Genomic DNA, 5,000 nt, shown 5'->3' on the forward strand with positions numbered 1-5,000 from the left:
TTGGCCTTGGCTTGCCAAAGCAGAGCATTGCTGGGTTGGGCTCCCTTGGCCTTCCGGGCGCCTTGGACACTGTCTTGGGAAGACCATGGGCACAAGGCCATGGCATATGGTGGGGAATGGACCACGGTTGCCAAGGCTAGGCATATAGAGAGGAATCGCATTTTTGCCCGGATAGGCACCGGAATGCTTGGCCTTGGCTTGCCATAGCAGGGCATTGCTGGGTTGGCCTCCCTTGGCCTTCCGGGGGCCTTGGACGCTGTCTTGGGAAGACCATGGGCACAAGGCCATGGCATATAGTGAGGAATGGACCACGGTTGGCAAGGCTAGGCATATAGAGAGGAATGGACCACGGTTGCCAAGGTTGCGCAAGTTTTGGGCATTTTTTGCCCGGATATGCCCAAGTATGCCCCGATAGGCCCGTTACGCCCCGGTATGAACGCGTATGCCCGGATAGACTCGGTATGCCTTGGGATACATGCGTATGCCCCGATAGGCTTGGTACGCCCCGATATGCGCACGTGTGCCCCAGTAGGGCTCGGTATGCCCCGGTATGTACGCGTGTGCCCCGATAGGCCCGGTATGCCCCGATAGGCCCGGTATGCCCCGATATGCACACGTGTGCCCCAATAGGGGTCGGTATGCCCCGGTAGGTACGCGTGTGCCCCGTAATGCACGTTTCGCAGATCTCCCCGCATGTCCCGCCCCTATATGTAATACTTACTTACTTACTTACTTTCTTTCTTGCTTGCTTGCTTGCTTGCAATGGTTGGGAGTGCCCGGCATGCCCCGCTGCAGAGACCAAGGGCGCAATGACTTGGCACCGCGGATGCCGGGACTCCGGCACTTCCCGTGGCACTGATGGTTGGTTCCAAAGACAAAAGGCCGTGCAAGGCCACCGCACCGCGGATGATTTTGCTCGTGCTGGCGCCGTTGTGTGGCCAAAGAACATGCGCGAATGCTCGTGTCGGAAGGGTTGGTGTCCTGGCCCCGCGGGTGTCACGAATGCTCGGTTGCGAAGACCATGGGACCAGAGCCATGGCACGTCGGATGATGGCTCCAGCTGGCGCCCCGGCACTTTCTGTGGCATTGATGCTCGGTTTCAAAGACAAACGTGCGCAGGGCCAGGGGACCGCGGATGACTGCTCGTGCTGGCCCCGTTGGGCGGCATTGATGGTCGGTTGCAAAGAAAATGCGCGATTGCTCGTGTCGGGGCCCGGCAAGCCAAGGCCAAGCGAGCCATGGCACGTCGGATGATGGCTCCAGCTGGCGCCCCGGCACTTTCTGTGGCATTGATGCTCGGTTTCAAAGACAAACGTGCGCAGGGCCAGGGGACCGCGGATGACTGCTCGTGCTGGCCCCGTTGGGCGGCATTGATGGTCGGTTGCAAAGAAAATGCGCGATTGCTCGTGTCGGGGCCTGGCAAGCCAAGGCCAAGCGAGCCATGGCAACGCGGATGATGGCTCGCTAGTGCTGGCGCCGTGCACAGTGGCCTCGCACACTCGCCCTGCACGCTTCCCTTGCACGCAGCCTTGCACACTAGCCTCGCATGCGAGCCTTGCACCCTAGCCATGCAAACTAGCCTTGCACGGTAGCCATGCACACAAGCCGTGCACATTAGCCATGCGCACAAGCCCCGCACACTAGCCTTGCGCACAACCCTTGCACACAAGCCATGCACTCGAGCAATGCACACAAGCCTTGCACTCAAGCAATGCACACAAGCCCTGGACACTAGCCTTGCACACGGGCCTGGCACACAAGCCTTGGGCACTAGCCTTGCGCACTAGCGTTCCACATGAGCCTTGCACACTAGCCTTGGACACTAGCCTTGCACACAGGCCTTGCACACTAGGCATGCTTGGGCGAGCTGATCCCGCATCAAGTCGACGGGTCTAGGCATTCTTGGGCGCAGATCCCGCATCGTCTCGTCGCGTCTGGGCGCAAACACGTCGCGTCTCGTTGCGTCTTCAGAAGTCGTCGCTAACAGCACCTTTGGTTGCCACTGGTGGTTAGGCTGGTTGGTTGCGCAAACCCTATAGGAGGGTGGCATGCTGGTGGGCGTTTTTGCCCGGATAGGCACTAGAATGTGCAGATTTTGGGCGTTTTTGCCTGGATAGGCTAAGGAATGGGCATGCTTTGGGCGTTTTTGCCCGGATAGGCACCGGAATGCTTGGCCTTGGCTTGTCCTAGCAAGGCATTGCTGGGTTGGGCTCCCTTGGCCTTTTGGGCGCCTTGGACGATGTCTTGCGAAGACCATGGGCACAAGGCCATGGCATATGGTGAGGAAAGGACCACGGTTGCCAAGGTTAGGCACCGGAATGCTTGGCCTTGGCTTGCCAAAGCAGGGCATTGCTGGGTTGGGCTCCCTTGGCCTTCCGGGCGCCTTGGACACTGTCTTGGGAAGACCATGGGCACAAGGCCATGGCATATGGTGGGGAATGGACCACGGTTGCCAAGGCTAGGCATATAGAGAGGAATTGCATTTTTGCCCGGATAGGCACCGGAATGCTTGGCCTTGGCTTGCCATAGCAGGGCATTGCTGGGTTGGGCTCCCTTGGCCTTCCGGGGGCCTTGGACGCTGTCTTGGGAAGACCATGGGCACAAGGCCATGGCATATAGTGAGGAATGGACCACGGTTGGCAAGGCTAGGCATATAGAGAGGAATGGACCACGGTTGCCAAGGTTGCGCAAGTTTTGGGCATTTTTTGCCCGGATATGCCCAAGTATGCCCCGATAGGCCCGTTACGCCCCGGTATGAACGCGTATGCCCGGATAGACTCGGTATGCCTTGGGATACATGCGTATGCCCCGATAGGCTTGGTACGCCCCGATATGCGCACGTGTGCCCCAGTAGGGCTCGGTATGCCCCGGTATGTACGCGTGTGCCCCGATAGGCCCGGTATGCCCCGATATGCACACGTGTGCCCCAATAGGGGTCGGTATGCCCCGGTAGGTACGCGTGTGCCCCGTAATGCACGTTTCGCAGATCTCCCCGCATGTCCCGCCCCTATATGTAATACTTACTTACTTACTTACTTACTTTCTTGCTTGCTTGCTTGCTTGCAATGGTTGGGAGTGCCCGGCATGCCCCGCTGCAGAGACCAAGGGCGCAATGACTTGGCACCGCGGATGCCGGGACTCCGGCACTTCCCGTGGCACTGATGGTTGGTTCCAAAGACAAAAGGCCGTGCAAGGCCACCGCACCGCGGATGATTTTGCTCGTGCTGGCGCCGTTGTGTGGCCAAAGAACATGCGCGAATGCTCGTGTCGGAAGGGTTGGTGTCCTGGCCCCGCGGGTGTCACGAATGCTCGGTTGCGAAGACCATGGGACCAGAGCCATGGCACGTCGGATGATGGCTCCAGCTGGCGCCCCGGCACTTTCTGTGGCATTGATGCTCGGTTTCAAAGACAAACGTGCGCAGGGCCAGGGGACCGCGGATGACTGCTCGTGCTGGCCCCGTTGGGCGGCATTGATGGTCGGTTGCAAAGAAAATGCGCGATTGCTCGTGTCGGGGCCTGGCAAGCCAAGGCCAAGCGAGCCATGGCAACGCGGATGATGGCTCCAGCTGGCGCCCCGGCACTTTCTGTGGCATTGATGCTCGGTTTCGAAGACAAACGTGCGCAGGGCCAGGGGACCGCGGAGGACTGCTCGTGCTGGCCCCGTTGGGCGGCATTGATGGTGTGTTGCAGAGAGCATGTGCGATTGCAAGTGTCGGCCGGGTTTGGGTTCCCTTGGGCTTTCGGGTGCCTTGGACGCTGTCTTGCGAAGACCATGGGCACAAGGCCCCGTCCTGGCCCCTTGTTCGATTCGCTCTCGTCTTGCGCTTGCTTCCAAGGTCCTCCATGACCTTCCCCATGGCCTTGCTAGATCCCCCCCATGACGCATGACCTCTGTCCGTTGATTGGTTTTGAGTGCACACCATGCCCGGCTTGGCACCGTGTTGTCGCGTGAGTGGCATTTGGATCGTGCATGCTGGTGGGCTACCTGCCAATGCGCACAAGCCTTGCACACTAGCCTTGCGCACGAGCCTTGCACAAAAGCCTTGGACACAAGCCTTGCGCACAAGCCATGCGCACAAGCCTTGGACGCTAGCCTTGCACACAAGCCATGCATACAAGCCTTGCTCACAAGCCTTGGGCACTGGCCCATCGCAGTAGCCTTGCACACAAGCCTTGCGCACTAGCTTTGGGCACGAGCCTTGCGCACTTGCCTTGGGCACTAGCCTTGCACACAACCCTTGGGAACTAGCCTTGCGCACCAGCCTTGCCCACAAGCCTTGCACACCAGCCTTGCACACTAGCCTTGCATACAAGCCTTGCACACTAGCCTTGCACACAGGCCATGCTCACTAGCCTTGGGCACTAGCCTTGCACACAGACCTTGGGCACTAGCCTTGCGCACTAGCCTTGCCCACGAGCCTTGCACACTAGCCTTGCACGCAGGCCTTGCACGCTAGGCATGCTTGGGCCAGCAGCTCCCGCATCAAGTCGGCGGGTGTAGGCACGGTTGGGCGCAGATCCCGCATCGCCTCGTCGCGTCTGGGCGCAAACCCGTCGCGTCTCGTTGCGTCTTCAGAAGTCGTCGCTAACAGCACCTTTGGTTGCCACTGGTGGTTAGGCGGGTTGGTTGCGCAAACCCTATAGGAGGGTGGCATGCTGCGGGGCGCTGGAATGCGCAGGCTTAGGGCGTTTTTGCCCGGATAGGCACTGGAATGTGCTGGTTTTGGGCGTTTTTGCCTGGATAGGCTAAGGAATGGGCATGCTTTGGGCGTTTTCCCCGGATAGGCACTGGAATGGGCTGGTTTTGGGCGTTTTTGCCTGGATAGGCTAACGAATGGGGCATGCTTTGGGCGTTTTTGCCCGGGTAGGCACTGGAATGCCTGGCCTTGGCTGGGCATTGCTGGGTTGGGCTCCCTTGGCCTTTCAGGCGCCTTGGATGCTGTCTTGTGAAGACCATGGGCACAAGGCCATGGCATATAGTGGGGAATGGACCATGGTTG

This window comes from Tasmannia lanceolata, unplaced genomic scaffold (assembly GCF_043159265.1).
Source record: "Tasmannia lanceolata isolate RefF3 unplaced genomic scaffold, GAP_Taslan_0.1 ptg000038l, whole genome shotgun sequence".
Taxonomy (NCBI): domain Eukaryota; kingdom Viridiplantae; phylum Streptophyta; class Magnoliopsida; order Canellales; family Winteraceae; genus Tasmannia; species Tasmannia lanceolata.